At 41.9% G+C, this 20,086-nt stretch overlaps 1 protein-coding gene across 1 annotated transcript in view; it reads left to right on the top strand.

Moving 5' to 3' along the window:
* Positions 1-11,885: 11,885 nt before the first annotated feature.
* The window catches only part of pcdh15a (protocadherin-related 15a), a 208,317-nt gene continuing 200,116 nt past the window's right edge, over positions 11,886-20,086 (top strand). The window contains exon 1 of the mRNA XM_076974343.1: positions 11,886-12,405. The gene's annotated coding sequence lies outside the window, so the exon portion shown is untranslated. The remainder of the gene's footprint in view (positions 12,406-20,086) is intronic.

The following is a 20,086-nucleotide window of genomic DNA, read 5'->3' as shown; positions in this document are numbered from 1 at the left end:
AGGAAAGGAAATTGGTGGAGGTGGGAGAAGGTGATAGGGACCAAGGAGAATGAGGATTAAAGAGAGGTCAGGGGCAGGTAGTTACAGGAAGGGTATTAGAGGATGAGTGCCGAAAGCTAATTTGGGGGCAAAGTGGTAGAAGACGAATGGAGAATAGCTTTGGTAGAGAATGTAACGAGGCCATTAGGTACCTAATGGAGTGAGCCAAAGAGGCCACAACAATGCAACAGTGTGAGGGGTGAAGCAAAAACAGGACGCAAGAGCAGCAAACGCAGGTTCGGGCCGCGAGTTTAACGAGGAGAAAGAGGCACGCGACCTTTACTTCGTTTTTCGTATCCAGTGCTGCTTACATGTGCACCATTCACCACTATGATCCACACGTGTGATCAGAATCAAACCCCTTTCCTTGGTGATGCCTTGCCTTGACCTACTCCACCAGAGGAGCCACAGAAGCACTTCCGCACTTCAGTAAAGCCGTTCACGCCATGAATGCAACCATCCAAACGTTACTCATGCTAATGGAGTCATCTCGCTTCTGCTCCATGAATAGATTCAAACGGCCTCACATTTAAACCACTTCCCAGCTTCCATGTGAATCTAGATCTGTCAGCAAAATTTGGCTCCTGACAGGAAGACGTTTGAAAGAAGATTATTGGTATTATGCAGACAGTAGAACATTTACTTCATTTGACTGCACACTCTTGTGTTCTGTGAGGGCAAAAATCAAACAGGTTCTGAGCTGAGCAGATTCTTGCCTGCTTGTTTTTTAATGAATAAATGATTTTTTTATTTCTTTATTGGGAACTCACACTGTGACTTTGAATCAAATGCGAGAAATGCGACACCCCCTCGTTTTACACCCACTAGGGCAACCCTCGTTTCTGGCTGGGCTACCTTCTTGCCCCCTGCGATGTATTAGTCCAGGCAGATCTGGGGAGAGAGGGGGCTGAGGAGAGCCCACTTATGTTCAGGATTAATATTCTACTGAACCCCTACTGGTACAGCAGCGTCTCAGGAATCTGCTAATGTTGGCATCCTTAAATTAAACGAGTTAAAGGTTGATCACAGCGTGCCAAGTTAATTAAAGCTGATAGCTTTGTGATTATTCACTGTAGATAGGGGGGATAGTTTTGTTTCAAGGGCATAGAATAAGGTAGGATCAAGTTATGACTCCAGGTTTGCAGTGGGTTTATAAGAGTGGCATGCAATTTACTGGGCTTGCTGGTTAGCTTCATGAATAATCACTTGTTGTTGTAATAATTGTTGTAAGGAGTTACATTTTATATCATTTTATATTTATGTAAACTGGCAATGCTGATGTATGCACTTGACATTCCATTATTGTCAATTAGATCCATCCTGGATCCACATGGGATTACAAGGAAGGGTGATGTAATGACAGAGAGAGACAGATAGAATGAGAGAGAGAGCATGAGAGGGAGTGAAAGAGCTTGCACAGAATTCCACTGAAACTCCTCTGCGCTCTTGGGGGCAGTGCTGTCGGAGATGTGTGAGTGGAGCTGTGGTTTTCAGCAGTCCACCACTCCTTTAGGCTAGTTCTTAGAAAGGAAAATTAAACTCCAGCCAATTTAACAAGGAGGAAATTAATTGATAAGCAGTAGAGTGAGGAGTGGTGGGAGACACGTGTGCGGCCCTTCATACTCTCTGCCTCTGGAGACTCAGTCCAGCCGACTCTTGAAAAACACCCTTGGGGTAACTAGACAGAACAGCCCCTCCCTTCCTCTCATTATCCTCTCATTGCTTTTGGGAAGGGGAGGAGGGGCAAATGCTAATTTGTTTATGTTGCGATAAGCGGTTTGCAGTGTACGGTGACTGCCTGCTCATTACATGACTGTCAGGGTAGCAGGGCTGTTTATTTTTGCTGCGAACTAAAGGCTGTCACTCGCAGCTGACATTTGGCTAGCCGTTTGGGAGACGCCTGTCTGAGTATGGGCAGCAACAGCTGATGCTTCTACACAATGCTGTGTGTGGTAACCACAGACTGTAGGAACAGGCACTGTGCCTCTCTGCTGCTCCTGATCTCCTCGAGCACGTATTGGTCACTGTCAGTGGAGAACGTCCTTCTTTGAACACGCCGTAATTACTTAAATCCCTTTAGTTTAGTGAGAAGTCCATAATAAGCCAACCTAATGATAATAGTCTATTCCCAGTGACTTCACAACTGCCATTGAAACAGTAAGCTTCAATTACACAGAAGGTCCCTCAAGGACATTATTCACAGGATTGATTACACTCTTCCCCTGACTCCATCTCAGCATAACATTAGCTCATTTACTCAGGTTTATATGGATGTGCCCTCTCTGACTCATATTTCAAAAAGCAACATAGAAAAAAAACAACGTGTCTGGGTGACAGAAATTAGGACATAGTTCATTTCCAGTGGTACTGTCACATAAAATGTGTGTTGAGCTATTTTAGAAGTAAGTGTAAAGCTCTGCATTTTGTAACCACATAAAAGTTGCTGCCCTCTGAAGCAGACAAGATGCATTAATACGTGAACTGACTCTATAGGCTAGTACTGTGTTTTACAGTACAGCTAATTCCCTTTAAACAAACGATGCATGCACTTCCTGCTACAGTACAGTGTGAACTATGAACATTACAAGTACATGGAAATGTTTACAAATTATACTATATTACATTATTACTCTTTAATTTTAAAATAATTTGTAACACAATACAGTACCATGTTGAGTGACTCCCCTGAGACTGTTAGTAATTATACAGTTATCATTAGTGACTATACATTTAATCATTTTAGAATGGGGATTAAGCAAATCCTTGTGAAGTCAGCCTCGGAGCTGGGGCTCCTAGCCGTTTGTATATTTTGACCCTCGGTCTTCCCCCTGTGGAGCAAGGCTAATGTTCTTAGCTCTCTCTGCATACTTCACTGGACTGAGCCACAGTTCTTGCTCATCCCACTCCACCACAGAAGCAGGTCTACTTGAGAAATGACAATAGAGTAGATTAGCAGAGGTACAGCAGAGCCCGGAGCAGACAGCTGGACATGACGACAGGCCTCTCTGTGCCTGTCCCTCAGACTGCCTCACCAGCAGGTTTTTTTTTATTCTAAAGTTCATTGCTCACGGTTCTATAAATGTTTACCATGCTTTACACTTACATTTCAATATTTTCCAGCAACCCTGCTGAGGTCCGACTTTTTTGTCTGTGTACTCATACGGCCCTGTGTGTTTTGAAGTGGGATAAATGAAGTCTGACAGCGTGGTTAATAAGGGATCCTTACACATATGTGATATACACTTTATGTATGTGTGCAGGTCGTTGATTAATCTCTCGGCTCTCTGTGGTGCTCTGTGCCTGCTGGTATCTGTCAGGTTTGTCCACCAAGACAGTGGTGCACTGACCTTAAAGTGTCAATGGAGTGCTCACCTATTTATTCTTTTTACTATAATCTTTGGGTAATGAAGGTGTCCCATTTTTCAGGATGTTTATCAAATATTTTACTGGCAGCTGCGCTTTGATTCCAGTGGACTTTTTGTTTGTAGGAAGAACATTACAGTTTGTGACCACTCTAGAGGTGTTTATATAGTCATTTCTTGGATTGAGGACAAAATAAGCCGCAGGTCTCTCATCTTTGTTCCCTGTCACGTTACAGCCCCTGACCCCTCCCCTTTGGGCGTGTGTTTATGTCGTCTACGTCTAGTCGTCTGCGTCTGTGGATCTTCGTGGGTGTGGATGTGTCTGAGTGTGTTCATCGCTCTCACCTGTTGCTCGTCTCGTGATCACCCGGGGTTTATGTGGTTTGTCTATTTAATGTGCGTTCGCACAGTGTCCCGTGCTCGTCTGTGTCTGAGTCTTGCACGTGAGTGTATATTTGTTCTATGTGCGCTATCTGTGTTATTCTACAACTCTATTGTATCTTTATTCAGGACGTTTTCGCATATCTACATTTAGTTCAAGGCATTGACTAATAAGTCATATAAGTGACTAATGGGCCCATGTACATTTGGTGAGATAGTCAAGTAAATTCATATCTATGGTAAGATTTTACATAGTTTTACATGATTTTGCCAAGGGGATGCATATTTAAAAACTGAACTAGACAATAATTGATCTCTAGTGATAAATGAAATAACTAAAGACTTAACTATATGTTAAAATGTGTTTTCACTGACCAATATTTACTTCACTGTAAGGAACCACTATTGGTTCATTCACATTCACCAGTCTTGTCTTCTGAGGAAAAATCAGCCATGCATGTCTGTGGACCATTTAGGAAATTGCAACAAATAAATGTTTTACTGTTTAATCTTTAATCTGAAACAACATCAGTATATTTGCTCATTTCTTCACATTTACACAGCAGTTACAGTTACGTAGATATAAAAAAAAAAACACTATGGAACTAACATTGTCTCAGGGAAACCATGTTCTTCTGAAGCTACATAAAGCTGCCTGAACAAATATCTCTTCCTGATATTCTCTCTATATACAGTATAGTATAGTATATATAGTATATATAGTAAAAGTTAAATGTTGAACGTAAATGTTCATATGAACAAATTCACATCTGTATTGACCAGTTCACTCGCTTTCTTGAGCCTCCTTCGATTCTCTCCTCAAGCATTGTGAACTACGCTGCGTTTTGGAGACCAGCTTCTCTATTCTCTCTGAGAACTTACGTTCTCGTGCTCTCTCATGGTATAGAGTGAACTCAGCCTTGCGGAGGGGCAGAGAACACTCACAGTAACACATTAGCTAAGCAACATGAAAGGTCTTCTCAGCATGTTTGCCGGAGGGAAGACTGTCTCTCAGTCAAGATGAGAGGACAGAAAGGACAGTGTCTTTATTCTTTTCCCTCTGTCTATCTCCTCCCAGCTCTTCAGTCCCTTATTGAGTGATTTTTGAAGGACTTTGGTGAAGGAATGAAACATGTTCTCTTTCTCCATTATACTTTAGATTTTCAGAAACTTCAAAACCATTTGTTCTCTTTGTCGCTTGAAGCTTCACTGCTAGCTCTTCAAGCTCACTAGCTCATTATTACGCACTTTACACTGATTTAAAAGCCAGAGTCATTAATGTTAAGTGTAGTGGTTTTTGCGATTGACTTTTGGTACCCTTTTTTGTGAATGAACATTAATCATTGAGGACAGATATTTTACTGTGGGTTTTCAATTCATTACAGGGTTTTAGAACTTGTTGATTTAAAGTTCTTTTCAAGATTCTCATGGAGTTATTTGGCAACTCTTAACTATAAAAGTATCTTCTTTTTTTAATGTGCTTTTGATGATGACACGTTTTGCCCTATCTTAGTGTAGTTTTGAAGTAAAAAAAGGTTAGTGTTACATCCAGAGAACAGACTCATGACATGGAAAAGGCTTCAACCCTCAGGACTTGCCCATCATGCTTAGCAATATGGCAGTCATGGCCTGGTGGTAGAGAACTGGTCTTGTGACTGGAGGGTCGTGGGTTCGATTCCCAGACCTGAGGCCATGACTGAGGTGCCCTTGAGCAAGGCACCTAACCCCAACTGCTCCCCGAGCGCCGGGCTAGGGCTGCCCACCGCTCTGGGCACGTGTGATCTACAGCCCCCTAGTAATCACTAGTGTGTGTGTGTGTGTGTGTGTGTGTGTGTGTGTGTGTGTGTGTGTGTTCTAACTGCACAGATGGGTAAAAAGCTGAGGACAAATTTCGATTGTGGTGAAAAATCACAATTGACAAAATATGGCACATTTACATTTTTTATTTTACATTTTTACAATACTGCTTAGCTAAGTCAGCCACAGTCACAAAGCTAGAACATTACCAAGTTTTATTATGAAATCAAACTAAAAAGATAAATCAGGATAAACAAATTCTTCAATTTCCATAATTTCGCCTCTATATTGCTGGAACAAGACCCATCACCTGATTATAAATAAATAAATAGATAAATAAATAAAGACATAGGGACAGAAAAGTTTTCTGCTAGACTGCGCTAACTATGCTAACATAAAAGATGTCTTAGAGGCTTTTCAGACTTAAACTTTTGAAGTTTTAACCTTGATCTGGCAATTATCATTCTAATGAAATAAGCATGCAGCCTGCTTTTAGATGAATGAACAGTAGCTCTAAGTGTTATAATACAGCAGACACATTTCATATTATGCTAATCTTATATAAGCATCACATTTGCCCAGGCAAGCAACAACATTCTTCATATGTTGTATCCTGTGTATAAATTTTTAGTTTATTGTTTTTTTTTTGTTTGTTTGTTTTTTTTTTGGGGGGGGGGGGGGGGGGGATTGTTTTTGGTTTTTTTTTTTTTTTTTTAGTATTTTTTGGTTTTGTATGACAGAAAGTAATTGACAATTACATAATCTCATTGTAAAGCAGACTTAGATAGATGTATTTTTATTTATGTTGAAAAGCCACAAGTGAAATGTGTTGTTTACATAATGAACTGTCTAGATATGCCAGCCAATGACCATACAGTAAACCTCAAAGCGACACTACAGGATATGAACTGTGTTTAGAAACTGTCAGCAACAGTTGTTAGTGTGAAAGGCGTCAAAGTCAACTTTAAAGGGGCAGTCATGGTCTCGTGGTAGGGAACTGGTCTTGTGACTGGAGGATTGTGGGTAGGATTCCCAGGCCTGAGGCCATGACTGAGGTGCCCTTGAGCAAGGCACCTAACCCCAACTGCTCCCCGGGCACTGGGCTAGGGCTGCCCACCGCTCTGGACATGTGTGCACCACAGCCCCCTAGTAATCACTAGTGTGTGTTTGTGTGTGTGTTCTAATTGCACAGATGGGTAAATGCGGAGGACAAATTTTGATTGGAGTGTAAATTCACAATTGACAAATATGGAACATTTCATTTTTTTAATGTAAAAAACGACAGTATGTTCAAGATACATTACGCTCAGATGCCATGGTGCAACATTAGACAGTGAAAATAAGAAGTTAAAATACAAAATAATTTAATTCTCTAAGCCGTAAATCTGTAAATATAAAAATGAAAAATGTACGAAGTCACCAGTATAAATATGTATATATAGGGTTCTGAGGGTATGCCAGTGCAATGAAACAGTGGTGCAAGAGATTAGCATTACAGACCATATTAAAGGGGCCTGTGGTGGTAACAGCTGGATTACTGCAGAAGGTTTGAGTAATAGTGTGAGAGGATGTGGAGGGACAAAGTTAGAGCTAGAGGATGAGGAGAAATCGGAGAAAGGCCGCAATGAAGAGCAAGTTTGTGTTTGACACGTTGTCACTATGTCCAGGTCCAGCTAGGGTCGGGACTCCGGAAATGTAAAAACTTAGCAGTAATCGGAGTATCAAACCTTAAACATTATTTACAGTAGTTCAAACGAATTTTTCCTTATTGTCACAGAGGTTCTATGTATCAGTGTATGATCTTAGTTTGAATCATACTTCCCACGTGTAACTGCATCTGATTGCATGGTACAGGACTCAGGTCAGGAAGCACAAAGTCATTAGAGGGTTTTTTTTTTAACTCACTATGTCTAGATCACAATACTATATTTATATTATTTAACTATATTAAAGTACTGTAACAAACAAATAGTTCCAGCTTTATTGTGACGCGGGAGGCGGCAGACGGACGAGACACAGAATCCTTCTTTAAATCCAACGTCACGTTTATTATTACGTATATAGCGCTTTGTTTAGCGCACAGAAAACATGCACACACAACGTGCAGACTCAAACATTAGACAACGACGAGCACAAGACACTGCGCGAACGCACATTAAATAGACAGACCACATCAACCCCACGTGATGACGAGACGAGCCACAGGTGAGACGGATAATGACAAGACGCACCCACACACATGGAGGTACACAGACGCAGACGAATAGACGCAGACAACATTAACACACGCCCCAAAGGAAGGGTTCGGGGACCGTAGCGTGACAGACGCCCCCACCAAGGGCACTACCCGTCCCGGGGTGCCAACAGGACTGAGTGCCCCGAACCCACATCGATGGGCGGATCTGAAGCGCCCAGTCCTGCGTCTGGGAGATGACCGCCCTCGGCGGAGAGTCCGCCACGCACAGTCTAGAACACCCTCCCTGGGAAGACGGGGGAAAACACGTTAGACACATTTAACGGGACATTCACAAACACACACACAGGTACACTTACACATAGTGGAACGAAAGGGAAAAACGGGTTAGGCACACAAATGGGAAGACTTACGATCACTGGCATACACAAACATGAAACAGGCGCCAGACTACGCGCCAGGAGTAGAGCGACAAGGGGAGAAAGATCGGGAGCTGCCGGTGCTGCAGCGGACGGTCCTTCTCCGGTCCTTGCTGCGGACCCTCCGCTGGGTGCAGCGTGACCGGCGGACTTGCCGGGTGCTGCGCGACCGGCGAACTTGCCGGGTGCTGCGCGACCGGCGGACGTGCCGGGTGCTGCGCGACCGGCGGACGTGCCGGGTGCTGTGCGACCGGCGGACGTGCCGGGTGCTGTGCGACCGGCGAACGTGCCGGGTGCTGCGCGACCGGTAGACGCCCTGAGCGGACCGCCTGGGAGATCCCCTGCGGTCTCCATCTCCTCCTCCTCTTCTCCTTGGTCCCACTCCATGGACTGCTCCGGGCTGCCACCCCAGGAGCAGTCCATCCTCTCTCCTCCGTAACGATCGGAGGATGGGACCGTCTCTGGTGTCCACCTCCCCTTTACAGTCCCAGCGGAACACTCAGAGGGAGGCGGACTGCCTTCCTCCTCCGACTCGAACTCCTCCACCTCCTCATCGTAGCCCACGGCGGGGGAGGAGCGTTCTGACGGAGGGTAATCATCGTCTTCCTCCTCCTCTTCCTCGCCGTAGCCCACGGCAGGAGCGGAGCACTCAGACGGTGGGTAGCCCTCCTCGTTCCCCTCTCCCCCACCATAATCCACTGTGGGGGCGTAGCAAACGGAGGGAGGGTAATCCTCCTCCTCGCCGTAGTCCACGGTGGAGGCGGAACAAACCGAGGGAGCCTGATCGTCCTCTTCCTCCTCGCCCTCCGATTCCTCCCCCTCGAACTCGCTCTCAGGGGTCTTCTCTGTGGAGCAGAGTTCGAGGGAGTCGACCCTCAGGGGCGAGAGGTCTCTGGTGGGAGAGGGGTGTCGCTCCCTCCACATCCGCACCGCGGTCTGGTGGAAATACTCCGCCAGTTCCCCAGTGCTGGCCTCCCGAGCCCGGAGCAGCATGATGCTGCATAAAGGGTCCTGCTCCATAAGGTCGGGAGTTACGGTGGTCGCACGGTGTTGGGCAGGAGTATGTCGCCGCTTGCTGGGGCGCTGGCCCCTCTTTGGCCGGGTGGCGTAGCCTGGCATATTTGTGGTGTCTCAGATGGCTCGTCGTTCTGTGACGCGGGAGGCGGCAGACGGACGAGACACAGAATCCTTCTTTAAATCCAACGTCACGTTTATTATTACGTATATAGCGCTTTGTTTAGCGCACAGAAAACATGCACACACAACGTGCAGACTCAAACATTAGACAACGACGAGCACAAGACACTGCGCGAACGCACATTAAATAGACAGACCACATCAACCCCACGTGATGACGAGACGAGCCACAGGTGAGACGGATAATGACAAGACGCACCCACACACATAGAGGTACACAGACGCAGACGAATAGACGCAGACAACATTAACACACGCCCCAAAGGAAGGGTTCGGGGACCGTAGCGTGACATTTATATGATCACACATAATACATACATAGATAATAAAGATTATTACACTGCAATACTTTCAAGTTAGTGGCTAAAATGTGAAAATAAAATACAGCATTTGTGACGGGCAGGGTGAGCAATTCAAAAAGGAAGCGATCACGCCAAGTCTCAGGGAAAGAGGATGGTTTAATAGAAAGTGTGCAAACCAAAAACCCGTGCATTGTTCCAAATGAAGGAAATAATAACCAGCAGTCAACTGGTACAAAGACAAGACCTATATAGACGAACAAACGACCCTCAGGTGAGACGGATCACGGGTCCCGCCCACCTGAGGGACGAACATCATGTGACCAAAAACAGGACCGCTGCCGCTGTAACCGGGGGCGACCGGTAGGGGGCCCCCCCACAACGTGACACATAATCTATATTTATTTTGAATTCTTTAGCAAAATGTTACTACAGTTAAGCTTTTTTCCACTCCTTTTCCCCCCATAACCTGTTTTCTTTTTTATTCTTTAGCAGTGTTCTGACTGACAGCAACTCTTGCCTGCATCTCCATGGTGGGCTAGATCTTCCGTGAGCACACATCCAACCATGATTTACATGCCCAGAGCTTGATCTTAATGGGAATACCTTGTCGTCAGCCAGCACACAGCTCAGACATGCCTAATCAATCAGTTTCATAAGACAGAGGTCAAGTAGACAAAACCAATTGAGCAGCACTTTTTTTCTATTTCTCATAGCTGCAGTCCACTTTGGCAACTACCAGCTTACATCATTTTAACAGTGCATGTCACAGCTACAAGCTAAACTTTTGAACTCTTAGCTGAGAGGATCCTTCTGAACTGCATGATGTTTTGAAGTGATATTTATCCATTTACAACTAAAGGCTTGTTTGATGTGGTTGGTCAGACATAACTGGTCTGGTCTTTGAGCTCTTGTGCAATCAAAGATAGAAAGGACATAGCTCTGTTGCAGTTGCTCATATTTAACAGTGTGTCCAGAAGTCAGAGTATATTCGTTGAACTTGTTTTGAATCTGAAAGCAGGAAATCAAACGTCTCAGTTCTGACTTTATCAGATATGTTGGAAACACAGGCTACATTATAATGCTGGAGTTTTATAGCTAGTGCAGTTGTCTGTGTTGGTGAAGATTGCAAAAGTGGCCTAAAATGGCTGTCTGAAAAAAACTGCAGTAATGCTTATGTCTTATATGAGCATTAAGTATGAAATTCAGAAGTATTTCCATATGGACGTGGTTTAATAGACTAAGATGTTAGGGAGTGCTTACATGTTCAGGCTAGTTAGGGTGTGGTGTGCTAGCAAAAAAGACGATCTCTGATAGGTGCCCTCACAGATACTGAACACTCCCCCCCCTCCCAAAAGAAAAAAATTAAAAAATTCTCCATAATGTTAGATACATAAAATCATCACAATGACTGCTACATACCTGTTCAAATTTTACAGACAGAGATTCTTGCAGGGACCTGATTTAGCAGCAGACAGATGGCAAAAGGACTATAACCTGTCTAACCGGTCTGTATCAGCATGGAGCAACATGACACAGTTATGTCATGTTAAGTTTAATTAATAATATAATATTATAATACATATATTTGGAATTACATCATCATTTACATCATTGACCTTGTCAGTGTGCACTCGGCACCCAGAGGAAGGGATATGCTCACTCCACACACACACACACACACACACACACACACACACACACACACACACACACACACACACACACACACACACACACACACACACACACAGACCCTCCCCTATCACCTCATTACTAATCATGTGCACTTGTTCCTGTTTAAGCCCACAGGTGCTTCCCTCCAGTGTTGTGCATTGCTCTCTGCCTCATTGCTACGACGACAGCTGCTACGACGACAACTGCTGCTATTTGCTTGTTCTATTTGCTTTGTTTTTTGTTCTTCCTACTCGCCGCTGTGCTTGATATGTTGCTATGGAGAAACGTCTTTCTGCAACCACAGGTCCCTCTCTCTCCCTCCCTGCCGGCGTTTCACACCTATCATTGGACTCTGAAGGCAGGCATTTTACATATTGTATGTCTTCAAGAAATTTAATCTGATGAACGTAATCACTCCAGTACCACTCAAAAGCAAGAGTCATAGTTATAGCCCTAATTTATGTATGAAGTACAATCTTATATCCATAATTGAATTTTGGGGAAAAAGTAATGAGCCGTCCTGTCTTCCTGATAGTGTTCTGAGATGATGTTTTACCCTGCTGAGAAACCTGTTTGTACCTTGGCAAAAAAATCATGTTGTTTATGAACCTCTGATTGTTGCACCTGACGACATGTGCCAAGGCCATAAATTACATCCTGTTATTTCCACTGAGAGCTAATAGAGACTCGATGAATCAAGTGCAAATAGTGTGTGTTTGTGCATGTGCGTGTGTGTTTGTGTATGTGTGTGTGTGTTTGTGTGCACATGCACTTGTGTGTGAGGGAGACAGAGAAGTAAAGAAGAGATACTAAACATGTCCTAAACAGAGATGATTGTTGTGCTTCTGCGGCTGAGCTGCACATGCGTGACCTTTGCCCCCTGCTTCTGGGAAATGATACAATTAACGGAGCACAATAAGATGACGTTGGGCAGAAGATGAGTCCACTCTGTTGGAGATGCTGTTTTGTTACTAAGGTCATCAACACTTTACTTAAAGGCTGTTCATCCTTTGGCTGGAATTCATCTCTAAACCAGTGATGTAAGCTGACATTTTCTTCTTTTATCTGAGGGTAACCACAGCATCCAGAGAAATTAGAAAAATACATCTGGAATACACATTTAACATGGCCAGCATTAAAATATGGATCTAATAAGAAATATGGATCTAATATGAAATGTACCTGTTTATTGAATGGGAGCTTGAATAAAGTAATATTAGTAAAGTCACTGGAAACAAAGTTAGACAGTTTTACAGTTAACAGATTAGCAGGGAGAACTGGTAGTATGTTGTCTATATATACTTGAAGTAGATTTGAGTAAAAGGTTAGGTAAGAAGGTGTTTAGAGGACTTTATTCATGTAGATGTATATAGAAGGCCTTGTGTATATGGAATGCACATTACATGCTGTTTGTGTATACACTTAAATGACTCAGTAATACAGTCTTAGTTATTAAAAGTCACAATAATTAGATGGGACTGGATTATAGGGAAAAGTAACAAAATATAAGAAAAACTGTAAGAGAAAATTTTAGAATAGAAATAAATGTGATTAAAGCAACACCATGGCATAGGTAAGACTTCAGGTGTTCTTTAAGAAAGAGAACCACCATACATAAAGTATGAGCACATCTCCACATCTTTTTTGAGTAGCTGAGGGTGTGAGAGAAAAGCAGAAACGTGGGGTAGTCGCTGTTGCACAGACACACTGGAGCTCACACCTCTAGGGGGGGTATTAATGACCCTGTGGTCAGAATGACAATGATGGAAATCTTTTAAGAAAAGCTGAAAGTTCTGTTGTAGTCATGTATTCTTCTTATCTCCCTCATCTAACCTGACATGATAACCTCCAGAGCATCATTAATTCAGTCCACGTGAGTTGATTCTTCACCGTATATCATGCTTGTGAGGATGTCTTGGTAATAAAAAAAAAACATAGTCATACTATCTTTTTATTCTGCTAAACACACATCTAAGTTGTAGCAGTTTAACCTTGAAAAAGGTTAGTAATGGTACAGCAAAGCTCTATAATAATGGCTCCCACAAGCGCTCATTATCTTACAAAAATAGAGCCAATTTCTTGTAGTTTCTAAGTCTTTTTCTGTGAGAATCTTAAGACTCCAGTCAATCAAATAATGCAGTAATAGTCTCTTTGTACTATTATGGTTTTAGTATTTATATTGAGGTTACTTAGTATGATGTAGCAGTCTTAAGTTTAAGTCATACGGAATTGCATGAATGCAGTTAAAATACATTAACATTGTTAACACACCTGTTCCTAGTAGAACCTCATCATTTATATTGGTGGCACTCATCAGGTTTCAGTTCAGTTGTGACGTATTTGCTGTGTTTCTGAGCGTGTTCATATTGCTTACCTGCTTTGTGTCATTCAGCTTTTGCCTTATCTGTAGTGTTTTGCCCATTGGTTTTCACTGTTAGTGTTGGTCTGTTTTGCCTCATGTTTTGCTGACTTTACTGTTTTCTGGACTGTGATATTTAGGAAATTCCCCTCGGTTGTGGAAATATTATTGATGTATTAAACTAAACACATGCACGTGCGCACACACACACACACACACACACACACACACACACACACACACACACACACACACACACACACACACACACACACACACACACACACAACAACATCATCATCATCATCATCATCACACACCCGTCCCTCTCCCCCAGTTACAAACCAGCTCCATGCACACAAAGCACATCTCTCCTTTAACAACTCCCCCCGAATATATCTTCACCCTGGGTCTCTTGTGCCTAAGGACACACAATGCCCTCATCTCCTGGCCACGCAACCAGATCACCTGCAGGTACTCAATGGAGACTCTGACATCCTTATTCCTGCTCACTACCAGGACCTTGCTACGGTCTTCTCCATGACTCCATTGCCACTGCAAAGAATGCACTGTGCTATTATGTTGGTGTATAATGCCACTCTAGCCTGGTGCCAGGCGTGTCGCCTCTCCTATGGAGAGGACTAGCAGTACATTCAGGAAGTCTTTGTTCAGGGTTACCTCCACCTCTCTACCTCACCTGCCTTGGCCAGCAGCATTATTAAGAAGAAAGAGAGGTTTCTGCACATGCATACACTACAGAAGATCCAACACCTTGTTCAAGATGGCTTAGCAATAGCCCCTTTCACGCACACATCAATCAGGTCCTTCTGGAGATCCTGGGAAGATCTGTCATTAATTACATCAGTTTGATCTACTTGCTCTCCCTGGACCAACATGTCTGAGATGTACAACAGGTGCTCCTCACTCTCCTACAAAACCACACGTATTACATGCTGCAGAGGCCCGTTCCAACCACACCATGTCCACATGTGAGATATTTCTTTCCTTCATCCTCCTCAACTTCTCATTATTGTCCTGGTTGCTGAAAGGGCTTTGACAGGGTAGAATGGCTTAATTTGTTGTTATACTTTGAAAAAATCAGGTTTGGCAAGAACCAAACAAAAAAATAAATAGACAAACAAAAAATTGTGAAATGTATGGGTGAAATTACTCCTTCCCAGTAGTGTCCCAATAATGATAACTCATATACTTTAGACTTCCTCCGTCACTGTTCCACCAATCAGGCTTCCCCTCTGGCTTACTTCTCTTTGATTAGCATTGAACCATTGGCCGCTGCATTTTGACTTACTCCCCAAATTGCTGGAATAACTGATACACAACGCAATGTCAGTCTGTATTTCCAAGTTTTCAAATTCTGTTCTTGCAACTCTTACAATTTGTACAGCTTCTGGACAATAAATTTAATTTTACTAAAAGCGTAATTGGTCCTTTGAATGCATCTGCTCCCAATTATCCATTTCAGGACTTTCCATTTAAAGAAGATTTATGTATCTTTGGATAGTGGTAGACATGAAATTCAAAGAATTATTTAATTTCAACTACTCCACTATATTGATTCATGTACAGAAGGTCTTGTGCATTAGAAACTTTTACCACTATTAGTTGATCAATACAGTTAAAATGAGCACTCCCCTAAAATTCAATTATATTTTTCATTGTCTACCAGTTTTTCTTTCCCAGTCATTTTAAAAAGCTTGATTCCATAATTTCATACTTTATTTGGAATGGGAAACTGTTAAAAGAAAGGTCTGATAAAAAGTAGACTAAAGCAGTAGAAGGATTAGGAATGCCGAATTCTATTCTGTTGTACAATTCTGCTGGGCCACTCGTGTAAGAATGATTGTTTACTGGGGTGAACTTAAAGGATCCCCCATCACTACTTGAAGATGGAGGCATCATCTGCCAGGTGAGCTTGGGCGGACAAGCTATCAATAAGAACAGAGATCTGGAGATGAGCTGTGACACAGCTAACGCCTGAGCCAATCACATGGACCAATCACATGGACCTGGGTTTTTTTTTTTTTTTGCTGAAAGTTTGAGACAGAGAAAGAGTGTGGATCCTGGTCAATTAAGGGTGACAGTGAATATGCGAGAACCAGGTCCATGTGAGGTCCATGTGAGGTGTAATCGTGCTGCCATGAGCTTGGTTTTAGAAATAGTGCACAGCCACAGATTCAAAAAGTGTAAACTAGAACCCTGTGTTGTAGACTTAAAAACCTACAGTGCCGAGACAATTTTCTTAATGGAAAAGTTCATGGTGAAAGTGCTGTGCAATGAAAGCACTTCGTTTTGCTGGCATCAAAATGAAATGGTCCTCTGCTGATGGGAAGACCCTGAAATTCTTGTAGCTACATTGGTTTAGGGTACATCGTAGCTACATTGGTTTAGGGTACATCGTAGCTACATTGGTTTAGGGTAGAGGTGATCAAACTGTGCGGCATGACCCTCTAGTGGGGAGCAAAGGAATTGCTGGCTCCTCCTCATCTGTCAATCATTGTTTTTGTTTGACATGTGCTTCTGTTTTGGTTTTAGTTTGCCTCTGTATTTTAAACCCTTGTTACAAAGCCTTGTCTTTAACAATATTTTGCTAGTAGTGGCAAACAGGCTGTGGCTAGCTGCTTAGCAATGCTGATACCATACCGTGAACGGTGTTTGTTAAATGTGTTGACGTAGACCTATGCAAATGTATAATTTTAAGGCATGTAATTGGATGATGAGAATGTGAAATTTCCATTTCAGTCTTGGTAAAGAAATTGTATTTCTCATGAAAAGGTTTTTAGCCATGGAATACTATAAGTCTATGGAGTAAACCAGTCTGTACAAGTCTGCTGGGTCATGTGTGGTCATAGATGATGATGAAAAAGTTCTTTAAGTGGTGTTCCGTAAGGACAAATGTTTTATGGCACTGGGCTTTCGGTGCTTTTCTGTAAAAATAACACCAAACCTTAATCTACAAGGAATCTGTCAATTTATTGCCCTTCGGGGACATATGGAGGCTACTGTCAGTACTCTTCATGCTATACTGTAAAGACGTTTTGAGCATTCTGTAGTCTTTTGTTCCAGACACAATGTCTGTATTATGTAAATAGCTAAATATGTTGTGTCAGAGAGAGAGAGAGAGAGAGAGAGAGATAACTAATTACCAATATTGTACTTTTTTTCCCAACTACTACATCCTAAGTAGGCCTATAGGCTTGATATTTCTTTATTTTATTTATTGAGAAAGTTCCTCATGACAGCTTTCTGAAACATAAATTGTTATGTTGAATGTAATTCCACAAACTTTCCTTAGTTACCAAAAGGAAAACTTATTTAACTGATATATGCAAATGTACACCTCACTAAACTGTTCATGCACACTGAACATCATAAAATGCAATTAAACGTATTATCATGTCAAAAGCACAATCAATACATAAAACCTTAGACACTATGATGAAACACCGGTAACAAATAGATATCATGCACTAGTGTAACTGTTCACATATACCTCGAATGTAGCAATCAGCCAATCAGAACACAACAGAGGCATGTTGGGAAACCAACAAACAAGCTATGTGATCAAAAACGTGCATGTGTAGATATTTCTCTCTGTTCTTCAGACTGATGTAATCAAAGAAGACCAGACGGTGCAGGCGCAACCAGCATGTTTCTGACATTCTTGTTTGAGACACTTTTCATTGCAGTATCCAGGCCTGTAAAAAATTCAGTGATAATCCACTCTTCACACATTCCTACCATAGTGCTCTTTATTTCAACCCTACAAAAAAAAACCCAGTTTGGAGGTTAATGATAAAACTCCCTATGAGATGATCTTCTACATGTTATGGTGATGGGTTATGGCGATATTGCTGTAAAGTCATGGCTGGGATGAATGTAGCAAAGCAAGGGATATTTGTCATGTTGTCTGCCCGTGGAAGATATCAGATGTGTTGCAGAGGAATAAATATTTCTAGTGTGAGTTGATCCTTCTCTGCTCAAAGGAATTACTATTCCTTCATATGCAATTGTTTTCAATTAATTTGTTTCTTTGTTAATAGTTTTTTTTATTGATTGATTGTATTATTGTCTAGTTCATAACCAATTGTGCATATGTGTTCACTGGACAGGTTTGTGATTAGAGAGCAAAGTGTAATTATTAAAAAAATGCGCTTTTGGGTCAATAGTTTTTGTTTGCCAGATAGACATGTGAATTGGTGAATAACGTTTTTTAATTGGATTTCAATTGAATTAATTGGTGAGTTTTGGGATTGTGTTTAAAATTTTGAAAATAATTTGTAATACTTCAGACAATATATTTTAGCAATTACTGTATCTAGAAATATGTGTAAGACAGGGAAAAAAATTGAACAATGTGTACATAGTGATTTGAATACCACATGAACTGTGTCAGTATCTAAAGCGGTGGTTCCCAGGTCTGTTCTGGATCATCACTGACATGGAAAGCTCCAGTCCTAATCTAACATCACTAATCCTGCTAATCCAACATGTAGTAGCATCTTAATATTGCTCTCAGCTGTGTTAAATTAGGGGTGGTACCAAGTTCTGCTGAACCAGACTGTGGTCCAAACCTTAGAGCAGAACATCTGTTATTAGGAGGGAAATATTGCATCTAGAGCATGAATAAATGCAGAGTATGAATCAGATTTATTTAAGGTAATCTAATTATGCTATTATTAATTATGCTGAAACAGATATCATGCCATCAATTCGGTACTTGTCAAATCATGTAATACTTATGCCTGAACGCAGTTTGTATGGGTTCCGACTGACAGGAGTTAGCAGTTGTCTGTGTGTGATGACACGTAATGTGTGGAGACAATATCCATCAGGCAAAGCCAAAATCTTTAAAACGTTATCTCCTTAAATCTGGGGACACATCAATAAACATCACTGGCATTAAGGAACTATGTGTAGACATTATCTCACACTGCAGAACCAATTGTTGATTGACTCATTATATTTGATGTCAGTGATGATCATTTTTACATCTTAAAAATAAACCATATGATTCAGACACGTATTAGAGAGAGCTGCACAAAACCCAACACCTTCACACCTTCATAATCTGGCTAAATATTGTGTTTTGGTATAAATAAACTAGTCTGTTTTGCAAAATACATGCTGAGGCCTTAGAGAGAGCTGCACAAAACCCAACACCTTCACACCTTCATAATCTGGCTTAATATTTGTGTTTTGGTATAAATAAACTAGTCTGTTTTGCAAAATACGTGCTGAGGCCTTAGAGAGAGCTGCACAAAACCCAACACCTTCATAATCTGGCTAAATATTTGTGTTTTGGTATAAATAAACTAGTCTGTTTTGCAAAATACGTGCTGAGGCCTGGCTTCGTTGAGCAGGATTAAGACGGGTAAATGCTTTCTGTGTGCTCTAACAGACTCAAAATGAACGCTCATGGATTCCTGTAGAATATCAGGCAACAAACTATCAAAAAGCTGGCTGCATAATCTGAAAATATTAGCTCATATGTAAAATCTGTCATAAATGCAAATATTGACATCATATTAAGACTTTTTATATGGGATTTTCCATATTATTACTGCTGATATGGTATCATTTTGGCCAACTTTCCCTCTACGACCACATTTATATCTACAGCAGCCTGTAGCATATGAGCCCCCCTCCCCCCCATCCCCCCCCCCTTCCCCCCCGCTCCTGTGATGCTCCTCAAAGTTTAACGATTTATTCATACGTAAAACACACCAGCATTTGTGCAAAACTTTTCATTTAGGAAAATACCAAATTGTAGGGAAATGTAAATCCGACTATTCAGTGTGTGTTTATTAAATGGACGAGACCTGAATCAATCTGAGCCATAGTTGCCTGCACTAAAGGTCAGGCCTCAAGTTTGGGTGAGATCACATTAGCACATGGGTGAAAGTTATGCACCTTCACGTTCATTCATCATTAACAATGAGCTTAATTTGCTTCAACTCTTTCTGAATGCAGAGGTGCACTGCGTTACTCCATAGCAATTTGTGTTAACTTTCCATGGGTGATTTATTTAACAGTTTTAATGTGGTCCAGGGGGACCAATTAAAACATTAATACAAACAAGTTGCTGGATGTGCTGCTTCTAAAAACCCGGTCCGTTCTCCCTGTCATGGACCTGTTTCCCCAGTCTCTGTGTGGTGCAGTGGTGCATATTGTTTTAATCAGGCCCTGGGTTGTTGATGGCCACACTCGCTTTATAAAGCCTTAACAATGTAATTTTGAGGTATTTAACCAACAAATCAGAAAAAAACTGGAGAGTACAGAATTTCTTTTGCCCCCTGAGCAAAGCACATTAAGTGTTGAGTTAAGGACAGCTTTAGACCTGC

Source organism: Brachyhypopomus gauderio, chromosome 15, assembly GCF_052324685.1.
Source record: "Brachyhypopomus gauderio isolate BG-103 chromosome 15, BGAUD_0.2, whole genome shotgun sequence".
NCBI lineage: Eukaryota > Metazoa > Chordata > Actinopteri > Gymnotiformes > Hypopomidae > Brachyhypopomus > Brachyhypopomus gauderio.
This window is presented reverse-complemented; position numbering and strand designations above follow the sequence as displayed.